Raw genomic sequence first — 11313 nt, 5'->3', positions numbered from 1 at the left:
ATCCCATGTCTTCTTAGACATGCTTTTTGGCTTCTTGCTTCCTTCATCTGAGGAGAGGGCACTGTTGATTGTAACCAGTTACCCAGCATGCTCTCCGGCCTTTGTGCAAACCTCCTTTTCTGTCATGACCTGTGAGGTCTTGCTGTCAGCTTCCCACTGTCAATCAAGTTGAATCATGTCAAATTATGCAATGTTACACTCAGCCACAAGAGCTGGGTTGAGACCTAAAATTTCATTTTCACATGCAGCTTAAGTCAAGACCTTTTTTCCCCCCAGGTCTGTAGTAGTGTTGAAAAGAAAGTGGATACTAAAGGCCAAATAAGTCGTATAGGAGACCTTTCCATAAGTCCTGCTAAGTCAGGCCACTGAACTTCCCAGACCAGCTCTGATGTCCTGTTTTTTTGGCTGACAGTTTATAAAGTACCCTCTCTATCATTCTTTTGTTTTTCTTTGACAAAATGTTTATTAGCTTGTGCATCGGGATGGATATCCTTTATGACACCCTAGAATCCCAGGCTTCAGGGAGGTGGCAAATTGGCGATGGTGACCTTGGGGATCTGGTCTCCCAAAAGCACCTGCCACTCTACCGTGACCGTTGAATGGCTGCCAAGCAGATCACTCCTCCACTGGAGCCATCCTGTTCCATAGCCAAAGCAAGAGCATTGTCAGTGAGTTGCAGACATTCATCCTTCGTCATGCCTTCCCGATAGGTAGCATCAACATAGCCATAGATATATGAGCTCCTGGAGCCTCCAATGGCAAAGGACTGTCTTACCATCATACCTCCCATGGGAACAGAGTACACCTGCCATTCTTCTTGAGGGTCCCAGACTGCAATGATTCCTGCCATCAGATCTTCTCTGTACCGGTAACACATCTCCTTAAAGAGACTGGCGGCTGTGTGCACTAGTGGAGGTTTGTTCCGCACAATACTGTGGAAACCAAGAGTATGAGACAGGGTCGGCTACTGCTTGGGTATCAGCTGCTGAGGCTGAAGCAGAAGATGTGATCGTGGATACGGGTCAGCTTGTCAGTCACTCAACTGGTGATGTGACCCAGTGGTTGTTCTGGAGTCTGCTCCTAGAACCGTGCCCCTGTCAGATTGCACAGCCATGATCGTGGTCCCTGTGGAGACTTCTCGGTTTTCCCAGTCTGGAGTGAGAGCCTCCGGCCCAAAGGCCGGTGCAGATCCTGCTCCACAAACAGCTAAGGTGGCCACCATCTTCCTCCTCTACCTCTATCATTCTTAAACAACGAATTATTAGTAAGTTTCTATTTGTTTGTTCTGTGTTGAACATGATGATCATTATCCCAATCTCTCTTTTCCAGGGCTTATTTTAATATCTAGGTTTGTCTATGTCAAATTCTCTATAGAATGACAGATTTTTCAAAAAAAAAATCACTGCCTGAGAGATTGGTCTATAGTCTGGACAGATACTGGGGATATTTAGAACACACCCAGCACAAGGCATCTACGGCCCTATAGGTTCACACACCCAAGCAGAATACACAATGGGTATGCACACACTTTATGTCTAGTCATGGGCTGAGGATAGGAAGGCAGAGCTCAGGTGGTAAGTGTTCACAGCCTTATCCTGAACTTATCTTCCATGAGTCCGGTGATGTTGTCCTTTGAAAGATTGGGGTTAGCTCAGATGTAGACGGGAAGGAAGAAGGGAGGGTGTGGTGGCTAGAGGAACTTTCTATTCTGATTACACTTGGAAGCTTAAAGGTCTCGACGAGATGGTCCTTATCCTGACGGCACCCTTGCCAAAGTCTAGATTCTTTTCTTCCTAGGAAAGGTGAATGGAGAATTTTGTGACATCCCGAGGTAGACTCTATTAAGGAGACCATATGAGGAGTTACCCTGTATTCTCAGTCCTGCTCGGATACTGGTCCTCAGATTTTTGGACTTCTCAAGACTTAAACTATTGTAGTTCACCCATTCACATACCTCCTATTTCCAGAGTGCTTCATATGCTCACATGCCGGTGTGCATTCCAGTTTTTAATTCATCAGGCGTGTGCGATCATTGTTCTCACTTTACGGGGCGAAAACAGAGACATAGAAAGGTAAGTGACCTACCCAAAAGACCTGTGCTGAGGCACGGGAACTTCAGAATTTGGATTCATGTATTCTCGTTTGGGGACTGAATGCCTAGTCACTCTGCCAGCCTGTTGAATTCTTGCCTTCCGTATTAGAGGCAAAGGGGGGGTCTCTAGATACAATCCCCTCCCCAGATACTTACTGAACAAGATGTCTGGGATTTGTAGGAAAGGCGACATCAGGGACTTAGCTGTCATTTGTTCTCTCTCTCCTCCTGGTTGGTAGTACAGCCACCATGGAGGCAAGAATAATCTCATCCCAGGGGTCTGTGACACAGATCTAATAACATGAAATAGGAGAACAGGATGCACTTGGCCTATATTTGTGGTTACTTAGGGGTCCATGACGAGGTTCCTGTAGAGTGGTTTTGTTCGAGTGATATCACCTGGTTTCTTGGGTCCTAAAACAAGTTATCACACACAAGTGACTTAAGTGGCAGAATCACGAATCTGTCACTATTCCTTTTATTTTCATGATTTATGCCATTTTGTATCTTTAGGCATCTCTCAGTTCTGGAATTGGAAGTCTGAGACTGGCATGACCAGGTTCTGGTGAGGACCCTATCCTCTTGTTCTACCTTAATATAGGCAAGAGCAGAGAGGAAACAAGCTCTTGCCATCATGGGGTACCCCCAAACTCGTGATTATGTCACCTTCTAAAGCCCACATCTCAGAATACTTGGGGATCTGTGGGGTTGGAAAGTTGTGCAACCAGGGGAGCTGGTCTGGATCAAGAGTGAGGTCAGGATGTGTCCAGACCTGGAAAATCTCATCCTGATACCAGCGGGAATAGGACTGTTTTACTCCTTGCTCTGAGCCTGCATGTCTCAATGCACATAAGCCTTATGATCCCTGCCTCTACCACCCTGAGGTAGTCTCATAGCCCAGCAGCCAAATTACAGGTTTAATTTTCCCTCTCCCTCTAAGAACATGTCCAGCAAACACCTGGAATTCCTCTCCATACACATGAAGTGTTCCCAGCACCTCAGTCCTAGCCAATGATGTAGTCATCCTGAAAACCCCTACCCACTCCCCAAGGTTTACATAGCCCCTGTTACCCATTCACTCTGCCTCCAGAGATGGCTATTTCTCCCACACTCACACAGGCAGAGATCCTGTGGAAACCGGCTGTCAGGATAAGCTCAGTTCCTTCCAGTCCACCAGGTGTTCATGCAATGGTGCCTGGATACCCTGAGGGCAGAAGCAGACCTGAGCCAGCAGGGTCTGATTACAAGAAGTGAATTTGGCAGCAAAACAAACATGCAGGTCATAGACTAGACGGCTTACTCTCCTTGGTTATGGTTCTTTATTAAGGGCTATCTATTGCAATGTGTCTCTCTAACGTAGCTTTATTGGGGTCTACGTGGGGAATAGGTAGGCATGTGGGAACGGTAATTAGTTTGACATATTTTAAAAAAGAGAAGAATCAGAATTTGCTTTCATAATGGTACACCACTCTAGTCTTACTCCCTACAGCTGTCACTCAGTCAGGTGTGCTTGGCCAAATACTCTAAAGATATATTGCCTGAGCGCTTACATGGCCCTCAAACTAGAGCTTCTTTTCTTGTCTTTTGCTTATGAGGTAATCTTCCACCATATGTATCTCCATCTTGCTCACACACTCCCCTTATAAATAATTCATGAACGGAGGGACCTGGCAGGTGGAGGTCAGGTCTCACATTTCAGGATGTGTGTTAGGTACAAGGATTTGTATACGTTCCTGGAGGCTGTGTCTGGGTCCAACTGTGGGACTAGTGACTTTGGAGGATGAGAAGGGTCTGAGGGATGTTGACTAGCACAGCCTGAGTTCTGGTGAGGTCAAGGGATAGCCATGTTAGAGACAGGGTCACGTGCTGACGTGGACAAGAGAAGCTGGAACCAGAAGCATTCTGCCGTGCCGTATTCCAGATCTCAGCCAGGAGCCATCAGATCCAGACTCTTTCTACTCTAAATCTCACCAGTATAAATCATTACTCACAGATTTGTTCCTGGAGCATTTGTCCAGATACCTTTGTACTCTGTGACAATGGTCCACATTCTCTGAGAATGACAGGTACACACATACCTTTAGTGCTCTTACTCGTTTTATATATCTGACAGCGACACCAGAAATGTTTCTGAAATAAATAAATCACAACAATCATGTCTCTGATGAGTTAGAATATGTCCAAGCAAAAAAATATATTGTAGTCTGCAGGTTCAATGACTTTATTTGTGGATAACGTGTTTGTCGAGGTAATCAAGGAAAAATGGTTTTAGTCCAATACACTGGTACTATTATAGAAAGACAAATTTGGCTATGACAGATCTAAATCCAGGACGAAGATGATATAAAGAGACACTGAGGAGCCAAGAGAGTTCTTTCCCATACAATCCTCAGAAAGAATAAATTGACACCTTGATTTTGGTCTTCTAGACTCTAAACCCATAACATAATGATTTGTGTTATTTAAGACCCCTGGTCTACAGCATTTTCCCTGATAAAAACCCTAGCAAAGAAATACACTGCCAATTGCTCCAAAACATTATTCTGTGTAATTAGAACCACAGATCACTTTAAAAGCTTTAGTTCTGTTAGTCTAAGAAAATTTCCATATAGGTAAAATAATATTATTGACCCACAGAAGTTAAAGAAAATAGCCAGATAAAGTTCAGATAGTAAGGGACAGAATCAGGATTTGAAACCAGGCATCTTACTGAGAATATATACCCAATCATGATATGTTAACAATACCCTTTAATGGAAATATTCCAAATTAGTGGGCTACAGTCATATTCACTACACATATGTTTTGTTTGCTCTTGGGAAAAATGTTTCCCAAAGGTACCAAGGTCAGTAGCTCCTCATCTCATTCCACAGGTTCTTGTTGACATAACCTTGCCCCTTCTAGTTCAAAGTTAGAGGCAGATTCTCTTTATGAGACTTGGGATTGACTGTGACTCCTTTGATTAATTGAACAAATGAAAATGATGCTATAATTAGTCTACGGATGGTCCTGAATGGGTTCAGTGGCTATTGCTTTAAGTCTCTTATGGCCAGTTGTTATGTAAAATCCAGTTGTTAAGACTTCAAGGATATGAAAAGGCCCCAAACGTTGAGAGACCCACAGGAAGAGCTACAGGAAGGAAGAGAAGGAAACAGAGAACAAAAGAACACAGAGAAGTGCCAGGTAGGAGAGGAACATCCATTTCAGAAAGGCATTCATGAACCCAAGCTGACCAAATTGATGTCAGGGTTACCAACAGTGAACTCAGACCAATCCTCATATCTCTGGACCACAAGTTAAGGTTAAAAAAAATGGTGTTTTAAAATGTCAGATGGGATCATTTGGTACACAGTGTAGATTGTTGATATAAACTTCAGTTTTAAAACAACTAAAACTTATTGCTAATAGCAACAAACTGAGGAGACAAACACACACTCACACACACATACCCATGCACACTACCATGTACACATGCATGCTTTGAGGCACACATCCACACTCATACAAGACACACTCAAGCCACTCATACTTACACAAGCACTTCCAGGTTTCCCTGAAGACTTGAAATTATTTATTAACAAGGGATGGAGCACAGCCTCCCTTGAGATGGGTCCACGAGGAAAGTGTACCTTCTAAGGTCCGAGGTGTCCCATATTAGCTCTACATCCTCATGTATACTGACTTCCTGTCTCACCAAGATATTTGGACTGCAGATACTGTTCCTGTTGTCATCAAAGCCTTCTGACCATTTACCAACTATTTAGTGCCCTTTCTTGGGTCGTCCAGCGGTGAGTGCTAAAGCTGCTAACTGTGGAGGTTTCCACCACCTTCTGCCCCTCTATTGAGAAGTTTCCTTGGCAGAGTCCTTAAGTCCAGGATGGGGGAGTGTACCCAGGCCATCCAACTTTCCAAGACTTTCTTGTTTGCTTGTTCACGACTGCAGGAGGGGTGCTTCTCCAAAATTGAAACTTCATACTGTGCCATTCCTTCATCTCATTTCCAGGCCCCCTGCTGCGTGACCGTGTGACACACAGTCATTCTGTGAGAATTGAGAAGGATATTGGCAGTTTGGGAGCTGTTGTTCCTGCTTATGTATGCAAAGAACATAATTGCTAAGTGCATCATCTGCTGTAATTTACACATCCACATATAGCACCGAGCAGGGCATTCTCCCCTTCCATGGGTACCCGGGGTTGAAGCTGCGTGCATACTCCAGCCTGGAGAGATGCTGGCTATTTTCCAAGGTCTGAAGCAGCCCAGTGGAAGACTTGAGTGGTGTGATTTCCAAGACCTCCAAACGAGACTGGCAGGATTCCTCGTGAGGTTATTTTAGAGCGTTCACGGGGAAGATGCAAGGGTTGTCTGCAGCCTCTCGCCTCTTTTGGCATCCTCTCCTCATGTGTTTTAGGACCCTTGTCAGAATTTCTTGTAATGCCAGATCGACGACTCGCTGATCTGTGTGAAAAATGGTTTTAAGGAATGGAGTTTCCTGTGCCTTCCAGACACAAACCATGGAGCAGAGCAGCTGACCGGCATTTGAGATTATCAGGGACAGAAACTCCCAGGGAGACCTGTACTGATGTGTCCTGTTGACCAGAAGGCCTCCTCTCTTGGGTTTGCACCCTTTCCTGAGATGTGAGGAAAAGAAGAGTCTCTGTGGAGAAAAACAACTGAGATCCCAGCTACTTTATCCATCCTCACAGTACTACTTCGTTGGCCATGACTGCACCCCACAGTAAAGATTCCTGAAGAAGCTTCAGATATAACTGGCACTGAATGCCACATTATACATGTTAGGTGTAGGTTCTGCTGTCTACCGAGGCTATAGCTTCATCCTATAGTTATGTTAGGATAATGAATCAGTCCACCAAAAAAGAACCAAGCAGCTATGTCAGAAGACAGGCCAAAGAGACTGGCAGAAACTCTAATTCAGGCCTATAGATAAATGGTTAAATTCTTACATTAGGCCTCTAGTGTTTGAATTCCAGCTCAGCCACTTTCTGGCAATGTGACTGGTGACCCTCTCTAGCTGCCTAGACTCAATTCTTTCATTTTTAGGAACAGGGATAAGACGTTTGTCAGTGCCATTGTTGAAGTTCAAAGACTTCAAGCATATGGAGAACTAGGAACAGTGCTGGACTCTTGTTGAGACCCAGTGTGTGTTAGAGGCAACATTCTTGTGTAATTCCATAGACCATGAAGGTTCCTTCTAGCGTCAGAGATTTCCTTCCCAGGTTCTTCTAATGACAAACCTCACTTGTAGTTCCCAGGATACTGAGACATTCTTAGCTTCAAAGGGATGGAGTAGATCTGGCCTTTGGACCACAGTAATGTACTGTATACCATTTTCCAGCCATCTTACTGTGGAGTGGAAGGTTACCCTATCCACACTTTGTCAGTTTCTACATGTGAACTGGGAACAACAGTGCCCATCATAAAGTTTCACAGTGAGATCATAATAGGTTGAATTGTGGCTCATAAAAGAGAGCTGAAATATTAATTGAGAGTCAAAGTGACTTGATTTGACTATAGAGGCTCCAATGGTGTAATCACATTAAGACAGGATCACAAGAGTACCCTGCTCCCTTTAGTTTGGTGTCTTTAAGGGAGGATGGAGATGTGAACACAGAGTAATGCATCTAAAACCCCAAGTGAAGGCAGATCCAGAAGGCTGTGTGAAGATGCCAGGGCCTATAGAAATGCAAGAAAAGAGTGTTCTCTAAAGCAAGCAAGCCACGAGAAACCACAATGGTTCTTGCAGACTTTCGACTTTTACCTTCTAAAACTGTAAGAATATATCTTCGTTGTTGAGCTTCTTGGGCGAGAGTGCTTTGCCATGTCACCCCAGGGAACTGATAAAGAGATGAATAGCATCATCTTAGTTATTGCAGGCATTTCAAAATATTCACCCAGAAGACTGAGAAGCAAATGATACAAGGACCTCATCTGCTAGGGGAAAAGGGGTGTGTGGCTTAATGGGCCATTAGAGCAAAGGGGAGGGCTAAGTTCAGAGGCAAGCTCTTGACACGTACTTCTTTCTTTTGTGGCCTTCAGCCACTAGAGGGCATTTGAAGGACACTAGAGCTGACCTCTTGTGGTCAAGCAAAGGCCATGCATTCTGATGCTGAATGTCCCACTGTGCCAAGAACATGAGAAATAAATGATCCAGAGAATGGATTTGTTCACTGGCTTCTTTTACCTTGAGGCAACTCAGGTTGGTAGAGTTAGGGGTGCTGACTGGGTAGAGTGTAGACATCTCAGCATGAATCCTGCTTTACTTGGAGGCAATTGTAACTCTTTCTCCATCTGTGTAGGAACAGGCAGAATAAAGATCCTTAGAAGTACAAGAATAAATTTAAGGAGAGCAATAGCAGATCTAAATGCGGTTCTATGTCCAATGAATGTATCCAAACTGGCTGTGGGAACGGAAAAGCATGAGGCCTGGGAAGCAATCATTTAGACCAAATCTCATAGTTGAACTCTTAGACCAGGTCTCATTGAACGAAGGGCCCCATGATTCCCAATCTGGGAAAGGATTGGAGGTTGAACAGGGAAAGGCGAATCCCGCAGAGATGAGGCAAGGATTAGACATTTAAGTCTGTCTCTTTCGTGATTGACATTCCAGCCGACCCTGGCTGATTCACTTAACCTGTCTGGGTGATTGCTTCCCAGTGCACGAAACAAGGACAATGCCAGTCATCAGATCAATTTTCTGGAGTTCATTCCAGGCCCCTAATGAAAGGCACATTATAAACACAAATTGTAATTATACCTGAGAGTGCTTTTTACTCGGAGGAAGCCAGAGGCCTTTTTTGTCTTTGAAACTTCAATTATAAAAGTTAGAATCTTCTGCATTTGTCAGAGGTTGATAAAAATTTATTCGCAATATGAATCATATAAGAGCAGGTTAATGATGCTTGGAATCCAAAAGTGGGGCATTACTGATGTGAGCCAATTGCCTGGAACCTGGAGACTTAGAGTCTGGTCCTCAGTTTTTCACTAATTAACCCCAAGACCTTGGCCAAGTCATTTCACCTCCCTGTACTTTAGCCCAAAATGAGGCAGTTGGATGAGAAATGTGTGTTCCAAAATTCAGTCATTCCTTTCATGATTTTTGCTCGATCTAGTTATTCTATCATTGTTGGCAATATTTTAAAATTTATTTACTTTGATGAGTCTTTTAAGTGTAAGTGAATGCTGCATCCTGACTTAAACAGCAGCGTCCATAAGAGTTCAGCTTTAGTGTGCTAGCTTCATACACATAGGCATATGTGTACACACATGTAACTCACCAAGGGACAGATATGCTTTGCTTCTCTATAACTTAAAGTGCATTCAGGTAGCATGATGACCACATGCACCAACTGGGAAATGCTGGCCTTGATTTTCTTGGTTGATTCTTGTGTGGTTATGAGACCACGGAGAGCATTTAGAAGAAGGCATGGAGGGAAATAGAAGACCACCTGGTGGTTTCAATAAACTGGGTTTGCACTCTAGCCGAAAAAAAATAACCTGTAGTATTTTCTTTTTTCTTTTTTTTAGAGTAGTAGAACTTTCCTTACAAGCTAGGTAACCACATTAGTAGTGCTGGCTACTGTAGCCAAGTGAGGTGGTGCATACCCAGAGTCCCAGAATTCTAGACTAGAGACAGAAGAACAAGAAGTTCAAGGTCATTCTCGGCTATAAAGTAAGTTTAAAGTCATCTTGAGTTACATGAGACTCTGTCACACACATACAAAAGAAAAATACTGTTATCTAGCAAACATAGCTCGAGAAAACATTAGTATTTGCTAGAGAAATATTAGAAGAGAAAAATAATTTTAAAATATTAACTTAAGGGGGCAAAAGCCCTACAGTTCGACATAGAAAATAGTGAGAAATGTGTCTGCCTGTACTTTCCTTTATGCATGAATAGCCAGCACCAAATTAACTCGCAAATTTAACGCAATCCAATGAAAATCTCAATAAATATTTCATTAAAATATATCAGCTTAGAAGTCAGTTCCATTGTAAGAGTCAAAGGATCGGGGAGTTTGCTGTGGGATTTTGTCTCCTAGGAAGATACACCCACATCTCACCAATGTGGCTGCCTAACCATGAAACATGAGCTGAACACAGACAACAAAAGACATGCCAAAAGAGGCGGAGTGGAGTCTACACAGACAACTACAGGCCACTAAGGAAGGCTAGGAGCTGGAGAAATAATCTTCTCCTGAGAAGAGCACAGCAAGTAGTTTTCCAATGCCAAGTAGTCAGTCATGAAAACATATATACAAGTAATATATAGATTGAATACACTATGTTAAGAATTATCTGGGTATATATTAACATGTATATATGTAAGAGCAATAATGAAGATAGAGGTTATGAATTTGAAAGACAGCAAGGAGTGATATACGTCAGGGTTTGGAGGGAAGAAATGGGGAAATAAATGTAGTTATATTATAATCTCAAAAATAAGAGAAAATAAAAAATAATAATTGAAAAACTATTCAGATCCTTAAAGCAGAACTTAGTCCGCAAATGAGCATTCATATGGACAGTCTCCTGGAATAAACTTGAAAAGATTATTTGTTATGTAAGCAGTGTCTTTGTTACAGTTCTATTGCTATGAAGAGACACCATGAGCAAGGCAACTTTTATAAAAGTTTAATTGGGAGCGCTCTTATAGTTTCGGAGGGTTAGTCTGTTATCATCATGGCAGGGAGCTTGGTGGCAGGCAGGGAGGCAGGCATGAGAGCTACATCCTGATCCATAGGGAGCAGGCAGAGAGAGCAACACTAGTGTGGGCTTTAGTAACCTCAAATCCCACTGTATGCCACACACCGCTTCCAACAAGCCTACTCCTACAAGACCACAAATCCTTCCTAACAGCCCACAAACTGGGAACCAAGCATTGAAACATATGAGCCTATGGGGGCCAATCTCATGCAAACCACCCCAAGCAGGGATGTCTGGAGCACTGACAGTATTCAGACCCTGGGACTCTTGTCCTGTTCTCAAGGGTGACCTATGAGATTGCTGGCTGGAGGTAGGAGGACTTTGGGCCTGGAAAGTGAGGGCTGTATCCAAGAAACGTATCTGTTCATTGCTGTGGATTCTGCACTGAGTCTGTTCACAAACCCAAGTCTTTTTTTTTTGGTTCTTTTTTTCGGAGCTGGGGACTGAACCCAGGGCCTTGCGCTTCCTAGGTAAGCGCTCTAACCACTGAGCTAAATCCC

At 43.4% G+C, this 11313-nt stretch overlaps 1 pseudogene; it reads right to left on the bottom strand.

Annotated features, from left to right (window-relative positions):
- Positions 1 to 518: 518 nt before the first annotated feature.
- On the bottom strand, positions 519 to 1222 carry Psmb6-ps1 (proteasome 20S subunit beta 6, pseudogene 1; annotated as a pseudogene).
- Between the last annotated feature and the right edge of the window lie 10091 nt (positions 1223 to 11313).

This window comes from Rattus norvegicus, chromosome 1 (assembly GCF_021556685.1).
Source record: "Rattus norvegicus strain SHRSP/BbbUtx chromosome 1, alternate assembly SHRSP_T2T, whole genome shotgun sequence".
NCBI classification, from domain to species: Eukaryota; Metazoa; Chordata; class Mammalia; order Rodentia; family Muridae; genus Rattus; species Rattus norvegicus.
This window is presented reverse-complemented; position numbering and strand designations above follow the sequence as displayed.